Source organism: Eptesicus fuscus, chromosome 7, assembly GCF_027574615.1.
Source record: "Eptesicus fuscus isolate TK198812 chromosome 7, DD_ASM_mEF_20220401, whole genome shotgun sequence".
NCBI lineage: Eukaryota > Metazoa > Chordata > Mammalia > Chiroptera > Vespertilionidae > Eptesicus > Eptesicus fuscus.
Window position 1 is genome coordinate 71,775,357 of NC_072479.1, and position 17,639 is coordinate 71,792,995.

The 17,639-nt window shown below is 38.8% G+C and overlaps 1 long non-coding RNA gene across 1 annotated transcript; it reads left to right on the plus strand.

Moving 5' to 3' along the window:
* Positions 1-1,687: 1,687 nt before the first annotated feature.
* LOC129149665 (uncharacterized) lies at positions 1,688-17,372 on the plus strand. The gene is made up of 3 exons (XR_008556521.1): positions 1,688-1,741; positions 16,101-16,156; positions 17,222-17,372. It is a non-coding gene; the product is annotated as an uncharacterized LOC129149665 (long non-coding RNA).
* The last annotated feature ends 267 nt before the right edge of the window (positions 17,373-17,639 follow it).

Below are 17,639 nucleotides of genomic sequence, written 5' to 3' on the forward strand. Positions count from 1 at the left end.
TTGGAGTTCTTTTAATAGTAAATTGAACATGGAAACATTGTCCTTGCTGTCAAGAAATGTTCACATTCATCTACTTAATGAAAAGGCCAGTCTCCCTTCCTTCCTAGAAATATTATGAGGAGCAGCTCACATCTGAGGGCTAGCTTACACATAAGCCCCACGACACGGCCAATACGTACAATCTCCCTTCATACATTATGCGCTCTGGGTAGGTATAACCACGAGTCAGCTAACCGCACGGGATGCTTTTAGGTCTGGCACGGGGGATGGAAAGCTCGCTGCATCAGGCTCCTCTGTGAGTGCCTGCACGCTTTCTGGTTTCAGGCTGGAAACGTCCCGCGGTGCGTCTGGCCTGGCCAAACCCAGGAAGTACTGAGCTTATTAAAATTGAAAAACAAACCAAAGTTGTTTGGAACCTCCCAAAACACTCACATTGTGTCCGAGAGGGAAGGCTCGGATTCGTTTCTGATTTGACATGAGCACCATACCTCGGGAAAACACAAATAGTGTGGGGTAACCTTACGAAAGGGCTACACCCTTGTCTTTGGTCTTGTGACAGTCTTGCAAAGCAGCCCCTGTCCAGGGCCTAGAGGAATTTAGTGGAGCTTTCGCTCTTCTTTCAACTCATTTTTGTTAGGTTGTCATAGGAATATGTGTTTGTGAAAATACTTTTAGGCAGTTTGACATGAACATTCTAAAGCATAGCTGAGGGGTACCTTGCCTCGGGCCCCGCCCGCATGTGGAGGCTTGGTGGGTCCTGGCTCTGTAGTTGGATAAATCTGCCTATAGTGGGCCCTGGGGCAGCCCCCAATCTAGCCTATTGCTTATGAAGAGCCAGACCACCCAGGGGTAATCCACAAGCATCTGTGAGTGGGTAATCAGGAGTTGGCTAAATCAAGCTGATGACCAAAAATGAACCTACTGGTCAGGAATGAAGCTTCCGAAATAACATACAAGGGTGTGTTTGCCTGCAGATGAAGTTTAGATCATCGCAAAGAATTATAGAATTATCTAGAGCTGGAAGTAACCTGAGCAATCATGTAGCTCCACCCCTCATGTTTTTCACATGAGGGAAGTGAGGCACAGAAATGTTTAGGTGAATCATCCAAAGTCAATAGCGGTTAGTGATGCAGCCAAAATGCAGAGCCTTGAGCTGACCCCTCTCTCCTTTTCAGTGCTAACACACACACACACACACACACACACACACACACACACACACTCGACACAGTTATTTTTAAAATAGCTTGTAATTCATTAGAGATTTACAGAAACTAGCGCTGTAGTATATTATATAAAAGGTGTAGATGGCCTCTAAATCCTGACATACCCACTTTTATATAGTTTGGAAGTTAGAGGTAGCTAATTTAATTTACATAAGATAATAGGGCATTCTGAGGAGAAAATAGACTTCGACCCTTGTCTTTGAAATCCAAAAAAATTGAAACATAGCTTAATCTGACATGGCCCAGTTTAAGGGTCAAGCAGAAAAGGAAATGAAGTTACCGAGACAAAATTCACCTGAGACAGAATCTATTGTGATGGTGTACCAGTAGATACCTGGTATCCAAGGACTGGGAAGAAAACAGCTGCCTAAGCCAACACCTGAGACCCAGCCATTCTAGAATCAACTTCTGGGGAAGTGACTGTGCTAATGAATCCATAGAACCCAGGACAATTTTGACACAGAATGTCTGGAACCCAGTGTTCCACAGAGAAAAGGAGCCACCTTCTAAACACTGTAAGAAACTCCTACATTCTGAGCAGAGATGTATTTCAGCAGCAGGGACCGGAGCACAAGACTGCTATCAAGCCACATTTCTGAGGGCAGCCACGGTCACAGCAGGCACCACACCAAGCTGTGGTTTCACCATTCACAGCTACAGCAAGTGGGTGCCAAGGACTTTCTGAGCTTGTAGTTGAAGACCCAGGACTACTAGGATTTTAGGAGGAGGCAACAACAAGCTCTGGCTGTATCAATGGTACCAGCAACAGGTGGGAGGGGACTCTGTTTAGACTGTGATTGTTTTTTTTTTTTTAATATATATTTTTTTATTGATTCCAGAGAGGAAGGGAGAGGGAAAGAGATGTAGAAACATCAAGGATTAGAGAGAATCATTGATCGGCTGCCTCCTGCACACCCCCGACTGGGAATCGAGCCCACAACCTGGGCATGTGCCCTGACTGGGAATCGAACCATGACCTCCTGCTTCGAAAGTCCATTGAGCAATGCCAGCCAGGCTAGACTGTGGGTTTTAGTGGTGTCCCCTGGTCACAATTACAGTAGGACAGGAAATATGGATCACCTAGTCTGGGCAGTGAATATGGATTCCTCCAGCCCCAAAGGAACCCCACTTTAATCTCATGTGACTAGAAGTCAGCAATCAATGCTGGGTCTTTGGACTTGATTAAGCACCCAAGGAGAGTCTTGTATGTGTCAGGAGAAAATGGGCGTGAGAGAAGACTGGTCTTCTTAGGACAGTATTGCCTAGGGATACTGTGTGTCCTCCAGACAAAGCAGGTTGTGCCAGTGTAAACATTTTACTTAAGGTCATGACATTTCAATTCAGCAGGTTCTTATTTCTTCTAATAAGAATGATCTGTCTGAGCTCTTTCTGAAGTATGGTGACTCTGTGCCTCCTCAAGACATTTCTTCCTTTCTTATAGTTTGACTATATTTCATCCTGCAACAAGATTCCAATCCCGAAAGGCTTTCTTCTTTATACATTTGATACTGTCTCTATTAATAAAGGGACTTCTCTAAGCCAATTAAAACATTCATTGCAGCTCCTAGCTCCTTGAGTTCACAAATGGAGCATAAGAAGAAAGGGATATTCTCCAAATCAAGTCAATGGTAGGTGTTTAACAAATTCATTTTGAGGTAAAAGGGATTGTTTACTTATAGCTATGTTTTCCCTTATAGAGGTGATAAAATAGTTTTCTTTCATTAGAGTTCGTTTTCATACAAGATTTTCAAACCTCAACGAAGGAAAATTGTATATTTTACTGCCGTGACATTCTTCTTAGTCTCAAGTGTCCATTTTAAATGGCATCTCCTCTGCAAAGCCTTCTACAAAAACCTTATTTGCCAAAATTGTCTATTTTCCCCACATTCCCTCATCCCCGATTTTCTTTTTTTTACCATTAGATGCAATAAGAGTGTATATGCACCTGTTTCCCCTCTTACAGTCAGTTTCTTGAAGGCAAGGATCGTATCTTATTCATCTTCGTAATTCTAGTATCTCTCATGTAGTAGGTGCCTTTAAAAAAATCTTGTTGGATTTAATTAAACCCTATATAATAGTTCAAAAATATAGAATTAGTTTTCAAATGTCAATTTTAAATGGCTGTGAGTCTCTGTCTTGGAGAACCAATGAATTATTTAGGATGTAAAAATCTGTGGAATATGGAACCAAACATATCCACTGAGTGGTTTATTACATGTGGATTTGGGAAAACCATCATTGTCAGAGTATGTCCATTTCCCACCCAAAATATGATAGTATTTGCTCCACTTATGTGGATTAAAAACATATTCTAATATAAATGAAGGTATTTTTGTAAGTAGTAATATTCTCTTTACAATTATTTAAGTTATTTTAATTTCTCTCATGTATTTTTATAATCTACCTGTGACTGTTTCATTATTTCAGTCTTTAAAATACACAAAGGCTAAGAAACAAAAGAGAAATGTAGTTTAGATTATGCATTTTACCCATTTGATGCTGATACTTATCCTGTATGTAAAAAGTGTTTAATTAAAGTTATAAAATAAAAAATTACTAGTAAGATTGGTTGCAATCTATTGGCATTTTTACATAGCTATTAATTATTATTATTATTTATTATTATTATTATTACTATTTCACAGCTTTAGTCATAAGTCACCTGTTGTCTGAAAGTTGCCAAAGGGAATTTATTCTTTTCAATTGACAATGTTATAGACTATGAAATCAGTGACTTTAGGATGCCAGCCAAATCCAGCTTTCTCCTTCTGCATAGAGCTGCATGACCATGTATGGTGGTGTGTTCTGTAAAAAAGTTTCCAACTTACTGTTATCTGTAAGTGCTACAATTCCAGTGTTAATATTTTTGCTTTAGTCAATTACATTTTAAAGAAATTTTTTAAATGAGAAAAAAATGTTTTTACATTTACCTACTTATTTACGATTTCTGCTCTTTTTGGTATAGATATAAATTTCCAGCTAGTACAATTATTCTTCTACCTGAAGCATTTTGTTTAATATGTTTTATAGTACAGGTCTACTGGGGATGATGACCCCAACATTTTTGAATCTGCGAAATTATTTATTTTATCTTTAATTATTAAAATATAATATTGCTGGATATAGAATTCCAGATTAACTTTATTTCCCCACCATCATTTAAAATATGTAAATCTATTGTCTTCTGTTTTGCATCGTTTCAGACTAGAAATGTGCTCCAATTCTTATCCTTATTCTTCTGTACATATTGTGTCTTGTACTTTGGTAGTTTCTAGAGGTTTTTTTTTTAATAGTAGTTTTCCAAATTCTGTATGTTATCTTGCATGGGTGTGTTGAGAATCTTAAATCTATGGGTTTCTAATTTTCATTAAATTTAGAAAAATTTTAACTGTTGCTTGTTAAAATATTTCTTCTCCACCCTCTCTTTTTAGTTTCCAATTACATGTGCTGTCTCCCACAGATCACAGAGGCTCTGTTAAAAGTTTTAGTCCTTTTTCCCCCTTTTTACTTTATTTTGGATAGTTCTACTAATACAGATTCAATTTCACCAATCATTTCTTTCATAATTTCTAAATTGCTTTTAATCCCTTACAGTAAAATTTTTAATTAGAGGTATTTATTTTTCATTTCTCAATGTTCCATTTGGAACTTTTTTATGTTTTCCACTTTTCCATTTATTATGCTATGCCTTCTTTTAAATTCTTGAGCCTTTTTTGGTAATATATTAGATACTTTAAAGTTCTCTTCTGTTAATTCCATCATCTTTGTCATTTCTGGCTATGTTTCTATTGACTGGTGATGTGTTACGTTATTTCTATTTTTTTTTTTTTTTGCTATTGTGTCATATTTTTCTGCTTCTATGTATGTATAGTGAGTTTTTATTAGATTGTGATTTTTATGTTTTCAAGTGCTGGATTTTATTGTATTCTCTAAAAGCTATTGGCTTTTGTTTCAGCAGACAGTAAGATAATGTAATCAATGTATTCTTTTTATTTTTTTTAATCCTCACCCAGGGATATTTTTCCATTGATTTTTAGAGAGAGTGGAAGAGAGAGGGGGGGTGGGAAGACAGAGAGAAATATTGATGTGAGAGAAACACATTGATTGGTTGCCTCCTGCAAGTGTCCCGACCAAGGCTGGGGCCGGGGAGGAGCCTGCAACCAAGGTACATGCCCTTAACCAGAATCAAACCTGGGACCCTTCAGTTCATAGGCTGATGCTCTACCCACTGAGCCAAACCAGCTAGTGCACCAATGTATTCTTTTGAGGCTTGTTTTCAAGTTTTTGAAAAGGATGTCTAGAATAGCTTGGATCTAATGACAGGATAGGCCCACCATTACAGCACGGCTTTTCTGGGGTCTTTACTAACAGCTCAGGTGTTTAACAAGGACTTTCTATTCTGGGCAGTTAGAACTGGAATGTCTCTCTCATCTGGGTGAACTCTAGAAACTACTTAATTTAAAGCTCCCCAATCCTTTCATGGTCTAGTCTCATGGGTTCTACCCTGTGCATATGCATAATAGTTATCTCCCATCTAAAAAGACTTATACAGATTTTGGGGGCTTTCTTTCTATGTATCTCCCATTTCTTGGATAGTCTTCCCTAAAAATGCCAGGCACTTCAGCTTCCCTGAACTTTTTTCCTACTTTCTTCACTCAGCAAGTCTGCCATGCTTGGTTTGGAATGCTCTCATCATTACTGAGGCCCAGACAAGCCTCTCAGCAGAGATCCAAGCAGTGGTAGGGCTCCCCTCACTCACTTCTCTTCTCTCAGGATCAGAGTGATCTGTTGTCTGCTGTTCAATATGTGAAACCATTGCCACGTGTATTTTTTCGGCTTTCTAGTTGTTTACTATAGGATAGTAAGTCCAATCCCAAGTATTATATTATAACCGAAATGCACTGAGTAAAACAAAGTTGTCTTTTGCTTATAGCCTATAAATCATATTGTTGGAAGGTAATTTTTCCATGAGTCTCTGGCATTTTTTAAAAATATGTTTGTTTGTTTTATTTCAGAGAAGAAGGGAGAGGGAGAGAGAGAGAAACATCAATGATGAGAGAGAATCATTGATCAGCTGCCTCCTGTATGCCCCACACTGGAGATCGAGCCCACAGTGTGGGCATATGCTCTGACAGGGAATTGAACCATGACATGACCTCCTAGCTCATAAGTTGATGCTCAACCACTGAGCAACACCAGCGAGGGTGAGTCTCTGACATTTTTGTATGTCTTATGAATAAAACACAAATTTTCTCTTTACTCCCAACTATATTTTTAAGCGTTTTTGTATAGCAAACAGTCTTGAAAGATCGAGTTCATGTCTTTCAGAACAAAGGATGGGTTTCTTTACAGTTTTGGAAACTGGCTCCCTCTGGAGTATATGGCAGATAGGCTTCTTTTTAAACTCGGTTCCTTAACTCTTGTCTTATAAAGCAACTCACTGTGTTTACAGGCACCGTCTGGCCCTCTTCACAGTGGGAATTTGGGCTTGAAAAATTAGTATGAAAATGCTGATATTCTGTCTACTGCTATTGCTCTCAGCACTAAATTGTCTTGTCTCTGACCCAGGAGTGTCATGCCTTCTATTAGCATCCATAAAACTGTGGTAGACTAAATTGTTAGCTCGAGAGTAAAATTTCAGACTCTTCACAATTTTTGATACATATTTTCTGAATATACCACTTACATTTATATTGGAGGAGATAAAAATATATGACAACTTATAATAGTAGCTAATATTTATTCAGGGAATACTTAACAAAAGATGCTTTTTAGAAAATAAGTTCCAAAACCCAGCAAAGTAAGTTTTCATTCCCATTGTTCATACAACAAACAGGTTCAGAGAGAATATGATTTGGGCAAAGCCAATTGCATAGTCAATAGTAAGCCAGCATTTAATGTTAAGCCTTTCTGTTCTTCCAATGCCATGAAAACTTCTAGCACTACACAATTATAACAACATTAAACTAAAAAAGCATATAATTGAGGTTTAGATTATGTGGTAGACTAAAACAACTATAGAAATTCAGAAGAAAAGGAGTCTGATGCCAGCTAAATTCCTCAGAAAAGACTGACTGGAGGAAGGAGGACTAAGCAACCGACATTAGTGCCCACAGTCTGACACTAAAAGGCTTTCCTGTAAAGGTTCCTACAAACCCTGCAGTGCAGAATGGAGCTGTGCTATTCCTTGCCTCAAAAATGAGAACATATCCATACGTGATCATCCCTTCACCTTCACCTACAGCGCTCTTGCTCAACCCCTGTGCTGTCCATGATTGGCCTGCAGACTGACAGAGTAGTTTTAAGTACTTATGGGCACAATGACATGTGCTTTGGTCTCCAAAGGTAACATTGGGTGTGGGGGTGTTTCTTAGTAAAGGACTTGACAGGATATATATTTTTTAATTCTTACCCTGAAAAGTAAATATATGGAAACACCCATTACTAATTAAGTACTTACTTTTAATAACCCATTTATAAAATCTTTAAAAGCATTGAAAATTATCTGCATATATCAGAACATGGAAAATAAAATCTTCCCTTTAATATTCTCTCTTCTCTGAAATTCTAAATCTAAAATGATAGAACCCAAGAGAAAACACAAGGAGCCAACAGGGTCCTACAGGTCACTGGGGTAAGGGGATGGGTAAAGGAAAAAAATGAGCAATATCAACTGTCCTTTGAACATGTTCAAAATTCAGTCTTAACATACTATTCTACATCTGACCTTTTCCTCTTGAGCAGTGATTTTCAACCGGTGTGCCACAAGAATTTTTAAAACATGCAATACCTGACCATGTAATCAGGGGCACTGAGCTCTTTACCCTTAGATTGTCAAATTAAAAAAAAATGATAACAGCTAACACAACAATAGCCATCTGGTGTAAATGAATGAAAATTATACCTATTTTTTGTCAGATCAGCAAAAAATATTTTTTGGTGTGTCGTAGAATTTTAGTAATTAGTTTATGTGTGTCATGAGATGGAAAAAGTTGAAAATTATTGCTCTGGAAGGTCAATTGAAAAAGAGGAGAAAAATATAATCAATCTTGCAAGTTCTAATGAGAACATAAAATACTTAGATAAACACCTAAATTTGACTAGCAGAGAAAAATGGATATTATCTTGAACAGAATTCTGTAACCAGAAACTCCCTGGATCTGACCTTGAATTCTCTGGGAATCTGCTATGGAGAACAAATTGGATTCCTCCACAAGTTGAGAACTGATATTTTAAATATATTTTTTAGCAACCAGAAGAAATACTTCTTATATTCTTTTTAATGCAACAAATATTTTTTGAGGGAATTTTGTACTGGTAGCTGTAGGAGACATGGAGGCAATGGACAGAATATGTCTCAAAAATGCTTAAAAGAATTTTGTGGTGGTAATGAATGCATTTGACTTAGTGTATGGAGTCAAGGCTTAATAAGGAGTAGGTAAATTAGACACAATGGAATGGAAAGAAAAGCTAACAGATGAGGAATAAAGAACTATTCCAGGGGACATGAGTGGTGTAGGAAACCAGTCTGGAATTACAGTAGCACACCAGAGGTGAAGATCTTGAAGACCTCCTATCATCCTCATGGATATGATCCCGAGGAATGAGATAAGACAAGCACTTGGAAGAAAAGCAATAATATTAAGACAGCATAATAGCAGTTTAAGATTTCAGTATACCAAATTGAATTCTAATCTAAATTTTTTTAAGTTAGAGCATCATAAAATTTGTCTGAAATTTAAGCTATAGTATCATAGACCAAAAAAAGTAACTCTCTAACAACAAAATAAGGTAAATTTTGTTCCCCCCATGAGAATAGCTGATGGGTCCAAATGTAGTCAGTAGTCACCAGAGTTTACTGTCACTTTTAGGGAAATAGTGTGACAAAATATTTAGGGAAGGAAAGTGCAGCCCTGAGGACATGAATTAGATAACATGACAATGAGAAAACTAGACTACTCTGTCCAAGAAGGCAACTGTAAGTCAAGTTGAGGAAAACAAAAAAGAAAATGAAATAAAGAACACACAAGGGTTGGGTGGCTGGAATCTGTTACGAAAAAAAAAAAAAAAAAATGACCAAGAGGGAATTTGGAGAACTGGGAAGTCTCCAAATATACAGTTTGGAAGAACTGCTGGATTGTTCCAGATCCTTCCACCATTGCCACTGGACCCCTAGTTATCACACATGCTGTCACATGCGAGTGCACTTGGGAGGGAGGAAATCAAGCAGAAGGGGTTGTGAAAGGAAGAGATAACTACCCACCTGCAGGATGCGGATTGGACAACATTGGCAGATGCCAGAAACCAGAGCCAGATGTAACTAAAAGAAACCAAACACCTTACCAATTAAAGAAATCTTGGGAAGACAACACTTCTTAAGGGCAAGCTGACCCAAGCTGACTTCTGAATCACATGAATGAGAAAGGATTCTTTTAGGCATTTCCTAATTTGTGTCTTAAAATGGCAAGGCAGTGATTTCCTTGTGGAAGAAGCTTAGATATATTCCATTTGAGAAACTTTAAACCATTTAGCTGTTTGTGGGCACTTCAAGAGTTTTATGGTGCCCTGGCTGGTTTGGCTCAGGGGATACAGCTTTGACCTACGGACTGAAGGGTCCCAGGTTTGATTCCAGTCAAGGGCACATGCTGGGTTGTGGGCTCAGTCCCCAGTAGGGGGCATGCAGGAGGCAGCCAATTGATGATTCTTTCTCATCATTGATGTTTCTATCTCTCTCCCTCTCCCTTCCTCTCTGAAATCAATAAAAATATCTTTTTTTATAGGATGAGTATTTGAAAGACTATTATATATTTTCAACCAAAATTTAATTTTATTATTGTTTTAATGTACAATTAGACTATTCCATATAATGATTAAAATTAACTCCACTAGTATTTTAAAATAGTAATAATACCAAAGGCTTAATATGTACTAGTTCCTTTTCCAGTGATAGACTTTGCTATGTGATTAGTTGGGCTTGATAGAGCAAGGACCACAAGAAATACAGCTTGAAGAAGATTGATGCTTATTTTCTCTTTTCACCTATAAATTCTGACTGATAAAGCAGCTCTGCCCTGCAATATTAGCAGGACCCAAACTTCTCCTAGCTACTGCTCCATCATTCCTGGGGTATTCTGCTTTGTTCACAGTTCAAATGGCTCCTCACCAAATCTTCATTATGCCAATAGGAAGAGGAAATGAAACAAAAGGGGGGCATCATTCTAAGACACACCCAGATGTTGCACATGCCTATTTCTTTGATATTTTGCTAGCCAGAAGTTAGGGGCACCGGATGCTAAAGAAGAACTGATAAATGAGGTGTTTTTAAGGTGACAGTGTGTTTAGCTACAAGAGGGGTTTCTGTGACTGTGGATGAGAAGCAATATGGAGGGCACTCTCTGACTCCCTCAGTAGACTGTGGATTCCACAATGGGACAGAGAGCATATCTATACCTTCCACATCTCAATAAGAGTGCAATTGTTTGGAAACTGGTGAAATTAAGGCCACTTGTGGAAGGCCTTTACTAACAAACACAAAAGTCACCATAAAAATCTTTCTACTCAATCCAATCAAAATCATCTTCTCCCAATACTATTTGTTTATGTCATTGGAAAGTTGAGTATATATATATATATATATATATATATATATATATACACCCCTTTTGTTTCATATATATATCCTATGAAAAGCCAACTCATCTCAAAAATGTCTAAAAGGATCTCCCTAGGATGGCATGGCCTCATTTCCTGCTTTGCAAGTGATCAAATTGTGGTTGACAATAACCACATTCTCATATTAAAATGCCAATCAATTGTGTTATAAAAATACTAGAGGCATGGTGTACGAATTCGTGCATGGGTGGGGTCCGCTGGCCCACCCCTGATTGAGGCTGATAGGGCTGGGCTGGCTGGGGGGAGGGGCCGGGGGAAGTTGGCTGGCCATCCCCGCCCCCAATTGGGGGGGTAATGGGAGTGGGGCTGGCCAGGGGGAGGGTTCATGGGTGGTTGGCTGGCCGGCTCCACCCCCTGGTAGAACTCCCAGTAGAGGGGACAATTTGCATATTAGCCTTTTATTATATAGGATGAACTTCAAGGTGAACTCTGGGTGCTGCTCCAGCATCTTTCTCAACACTGCATGCTCACTTGTGACTGAGGCTCAGCTCCTTGCAGCCCCAAAGCAAATAGTCTATGACAGGCACCCCTCACTTTTTTCTTCAAAGCACAGCACACAGGGGGGAATCATGTTGACAAATGTACTAATGCCAGAGGATAACATGAAGAAACTACAATAGGAAAGAGGAAAGGAAAAAGTGTTGAGCACTCATTACTTCTCCCACCAGCCTTACTGCCCCTACGAACTTCTGTGGCTGCCCCTGTGTCCAGCCCCTCTGGCTGCTGTAATATAGAAAGTCCATTCGTCTTCTCACCCAAGAATCCTCTTTGTATGATCCTTCTCCCCGAGTCCAGATCTGTAAACATTTAACTAGTATCCAGCTACCAATGCAGAGAAACAAAAATATGTGTCGGTGTTTTAATAATCTTAGCAGCAATGCCCTTAGCTCACACTGAAAGTTGTTTTTTCCATTATTCAACAAAAGACTTACTATTCTTAAGCATAGGTATTTTGCTAGTTTTCCCATTCAGAACTTCCCTGGGAAGAATGGATAGGTACTTGCTTTATATCTGCTGATTATAAATAAAGCTTTCTAAAGACAAAGCTTTCAGAACTTAGGAACTCCTCACATGGACTGATTTCTACTTCCATCCTAGAATTCAGAAACCCCTACAGTTTTTCTTCTTAATGGAAGCTTCTTTCTTGTAGAGACCTATCATTCATGTAGCGATCCATCACTATTAGTCCTGTGTACTGCACATACTAATAAATATTGAGCCACCAATAAACTGCATCTATTGTCATTAATTATGAGCGCTCTTCCCTTTCCTTTTAGATGGTAAGCATACAGTCTCTAAAGGCAAGGATATTCATTTTTGTAACCCCACAGAACACAACACGGCTTTGTGCATAGAAGGAGACCAATGAGTATTTTCTGGGATACCGTTAAGCAAGAGAAGTATGCATAGTCCAATATGGAAAATGAAACCGAAACACTGCTGTCCAGTAGAACTTTCTGTGACTATGGTAATGCTCAGTATCTGCCCTCATTTGCTAGTCACTAAGGTTATAGGTGGCTGTTGAGCACTTGACTTGTGGCAAATGAATAAAGAACTGAATGTCTAATTTTAGTTAGCTTTAATTAAGGCTAGTGACTACCTTATTGGACAGGGCAAATAGAACATGAAGGAATGATCTCAACCGCCTTTGAATTCGGAGTCATGTTTTTTCTACTCTTAATAAACAGGATTCTCAGGAATTACTTTGTTCTGAAAGCTGCCTTAGGTGCCAGGCTCTGTGCTGAGTGCTCTAATCAGGCATTCATACCTCACGGCAACCCAAAGCATAGAGGCTCACAGTGGTCATTTAGCTGGGGCTGCTTTTCTTTTTTAAAAAAATGAATGAATGAGTTACTGAGTGAATGGATGGGTTGAGATTGGTGTTCAGACGTGGTGCCAGGTCCCAGATCTAAGTGGACACACTTTCCTCTAACAAGTGCCCTTAGGTGGGAGTGGACGAAGAACTCTAGAGCTCCCGCCTGCCTGGAAACAGAGTGTGAGTTACTGCCCGGCCCCTGACTTTTCCAAGCCTGCAGGTCCCTGTGCCCTTGTTTCTCTCATGCTGCACTTTGCAAGCACCCGGTGAGAAGAAAGCTGGAGCAAGGATTTTTCCCAAATGCAGGCCCTGAAGGAGAGCAATTGGAACACAGCCTTTTTTTTTTCCAGGGAACTAAACTGACTGATCCAAACATGTTTGCTCAGGAAAACTGCTTCACAAAAATATAAATGTGCTATACTATTTGCCTGGGGTGGGAGAGGGGTGTGAGGGAGGGGTTGAGGGGGTGGGAAGAAAGCCTGGGCATAGGGTAGGAGGCTCAGAGGGGCTTTCTTTCAGCACATAGAATACTCCTAGGGTTTTTGGTTGAGCTTTGTGCATATGTTTATTTGCTTTTTGTTTCCAAAAGGCAGAGCCCAGTGTCTAAAGTCTAACAGACTTTAATTTCAGTAAATGCCAGAAAGGGGCATTCCTTGCTCCTGCACACAATAAGGTTGGCTAAGGTTAGCACTTAAAGAAGACATTAAATCATACTGGGTGGGAGGATGGGGTGAGAAATTCATGACACAAATGGCTCATTATGAGGGATATGCAATGGGGCAAAAATATCCACCCCCACTGGATCATGCATGGTCTTTTGAGGTTAACAAGAGGAATGCCATGGTAGAAGTGATGGAAATCTGCAGGAATGAAGTCCTCAGAGCCAATCCTGTCATCCTCCCTGCTTTCATCTCCCCTAAAATTGGCTCATTACACCGCTAGAAAAATACACCACAGAATGAAGTTATGTTCCAGAAAGGAAGAAAAAAAAATATTGCCTTGGGCATTCTCTATACAGGAATATGATTTTCCTTTATGATATTGAACATGTATGTAGTTACGTTTGCCTAATAATTAGTTGGCCTGTCCTTGTTAAAAGATGACTCTGTGATTTGTTTTAAATGTGTTCATATAAAAATATGTTTCCATCTTTGACTGTTTATCTCTATTTGCTATGAGCATTCACTACCGTTTGTGACTTCCATTATGATGGTGTTTACTATTACATATTGCACAACAAGCAGGTGGTGAAGATAATAATACACTTGAAAGAACACCTATATTCTCATGGCGATAATTTGCAATAGCGCTGTAGGGATAAACAAGGGAACCCAGATGGGGTTTGTTGTTAACAGTTGAGTTTGCACACCTGTATTAATGACACCCACCTAAGGAGAAAAAAAATTGTAAGGGACACTCCTGTAGGCCCCTGGCAATTTTTAAACATGAGTAGAACAGCTGCTCATTGAAACCCTACCATGTGCATGCGTATGTTCAAGACAATGAATGCATTAGGGGGGTAAAGATAGGATTTGACATCTGCTACAGTGAACAACTGCTGTTCTGCCCAGCATCCTGTCTCCTTTCTCCTGAATACAACATTCTGATTTTACGTTTTTTAAATTCCCCCACTGTCAGCACATGGACTTAGGTATAAGATCCCACAGCTTTAGGTTTGGCTTCTTAACACAACTTGAGTCACAGTGATTGATTCAGGGAGGGCACACGACCAAATGCTGGGCCAACAAAGACCTATACTTAGGAATTTGTAGAGCCACTGAAGAAGATACTTAATTTCAGAGGTTGCAAACTGGATAGGATTTGCACCTGAACTCACCACAGCTTGGGAAACATCTGCCTGAGAATAAAACCAATAGGATGAGAAACAGAGCTAGAGAGACAGAGAGACCTGTATTTTTTGAAGGTCTAGATCCATCCACACTTGATGTTCCCAATTATGTGAGTCTATAAATGTGTCTTTTTTTTTTTTAAAAACTTAAATGAGGGTGGTGTTTCTGTGGCTTGTAACCGGAAGAAACCTAACACATCTCTCTCTAGGAGAATGCATATTTAAAAGAAGAAAAACTAACACTTATTGACACCTACCATCTGGTAGGTAATTTAAGGACATGTTGTCATGTGAGCATACAATTGTAGGGCATTGTATTCCCACTTTATACACAAGGAGTGTTCTATTGAGTGGTTGTACTATAACTTGGTTAACATTCACAGAGTTTCAGGCATTTAGATTGTTTCTAGGCTTTGACCATTATAAAAATTTGTGTAAAACTGATGTTTAATTTGGTCCTTAATGCTTCTAAAAATCTCAAAGCCTTTCGACTTAATAATTTGCTACTTGCTGTGGTCAAACATTCAGCCTCTTCAGCAATTTCTATGACCTGTCTGGCCCAGCAGGTTCTTGAATTTTCAACCTCTTTAAAATTTCATAATGAATATTTTAGCGCACACAACTTTGTCACCTTCTTCAATTCTTTCTGAGCACAAATTACTAGAAGTGGAACTTCTGGGATAAAAGGTTTTAATTTTTCAGGACTTTTGTCATCGGTTTCCAACCTGCCTTCTAGATAGCTGTACCAATTTACTTAGTGCTTTTTTTTTTTTTGCCAGTATGATAGGTAAAATTATTTCTTTGGCATTTCTCTGCTATTAACTGAGTATAAACATAGGTATAGTATCCAATATTCTTTTTCCCTCTTTCTATTTCTGTTTTTTTTTATAATTGTCTATTTATATATACATTCCCTGGATAGAATATTCACAAATGCATACAATTTGGAGTTAGCAAGAGGATAGGGGTAGAGGGTACAAGGAAAAACAGGGGCTATACAGAGGGTAGGTAGCATCCTATACTATAAGAATTAAATCTCCAATGAGAACTTGACAGGAGAAAACTTGAAGTGGGTCCCTAGTGAATGAAGTAGATTGAACCTTAGGGATCCAAGAAAAGAGTGAAGGTGAGTTGCTTATTAAACTGACTGGCAAGGCTAGAGATTGTTTGAATGTAGTTGATGACACTGATTCTCTTGCTTTATTTAAATATTCTCTTTGGAATTAGTGAACATCTTTTAACCCTTTAAAAATGGCCAGATTTTGTTGGTGCCTCTGCTCTCAGGACTGAGGCCCAAGGCCATTTCCTTTGTGATGTTTTCCTTTTTTGCTATGTAACACTGACTTTGTGAATGTCTTTTAAAAATCTGGATGCCTTTATGTTATGAAATTATCTTAAGATTTTATTAAGACAGCTCTAATTGATCAGAATTAATCTCTATCTTTTCCTTCCCATTTTGTCCCAAGAAATCGATCTCCTTGATAATTCTAAAATCTGAAGGGCTTCATAATAGCTGTGTTCTCCTCTCATTCAAAAGGTTAAACAGAAGATGTTACATTCAACTATATGAAGAGTCCCTCAAGACCATGTCAGGTACCAGTTCACTGTGCAAACCAAACCAATAAAGAGTTAAGGAATAGGCCTGGCCCATGTGACTCAGTTGGTTGGGTGTCTTCCTGTACACTGAAGGGTTTTGGGTTCGATTCCCAGTGAGGGCACATGCCTAGGTTGTGGGCTTGATCCCCAGTAGGGGGCATGCAGGATGCAGCCAATCAATGTTTCTCTCTCCCTCTCCCTTCCTCCTCTCTCTAAAACAAATCAATTATTTTTTAAAAAGAGTTAAGAAGTATCTTGTCATTATGTGTACTATGTATACTATGACTATTCTCTTCCTAAATCCAAATGACAAGTATCACATGATCTCACTTATATATGGAATCTAATAATCAAAATAAAGTGAGCAACAAAATAGATCCAGGTACATAAAAGCATGGAACAGACTATTGAATCTCAAAGGAAAGGTGGAGGTGGATGGGAAGAGATCAGCCAAAGAATTTATATGCACATATGCATAACCCATGGACACAGACAACTGTGTGGTGAAGGCCTGGGGCAGGGGGAGGGGGGACAGAGGGCAGGGCAGGCTAGAAGAGGTCAATGGCGGGGGGGGGGAGAGGGAAGGGGACATACGTAATACTTTCAACAATATAGATTTTTAACAAAAGGAATTATAAAGTTGCCTTGATACATTTGAAAAAAATTAAGAACAACTATTCTTGAGTTTATTAAGTTCTTCAAACAAGTTTAAGGGGAACAATGTCCTATCAACATCAACAGTAGATGAGTGAAGAAATAAAATGGCCATTAAGTACTCTGAACTGTTGAGAGGGGACATGTGCAGTGGCAGAGCTCCCACTCGGCAGCCAACCACCTGGAAACAAATCCCAGCCCTGTTGTCACCATCATGTGATCCTGGGCAAGTTCCTTATCTTCCCAGGTCTCAACTGCTTTGTTTTTATCAAATGACAGAACCATTATGAGAATGAACATAAAGATTTCAATAGTGGTGATCACTGAGACTCTTCATTGAAGTCACTGAACCTATTTTCATGATAATGCTAAGACTTCATTTGCCTTGGTCTCTCATTCTCTCTGGAGGGTCCCGTGGAGGTTTTCAGAGGCTATTTCCTGTGAGATATCACAGCCGATTGAATGCAGAGCAGGGCAAGAACCCAGCTGTCTTGAAGAGATGTATAAAAATGTGAAAGTGCCTCTCCTCTCACAAAATTGTTTGTGAGAATATACTTTGTTATTGTTCATAAAACTATGTTCTTGGTGTTAGCATGTAATGAGTCTTGTTCATGTTATTTTTAAATGAATTAATATAAGATGTGTTTCAATTTCTTCAGTTTTAATGTCTAAACCAGTAAATAGTAAACATCCTTAGATATAACCTACATACACAAAAGCTCTTTGCATCCTCAATAATATTTAAGAACATCATGGGTCATGAGATAAAAAAGCTTGAGAAGTATTCATTTTAAGCAATTGTTTGCCAGAAAAGTTTTTTCCATGT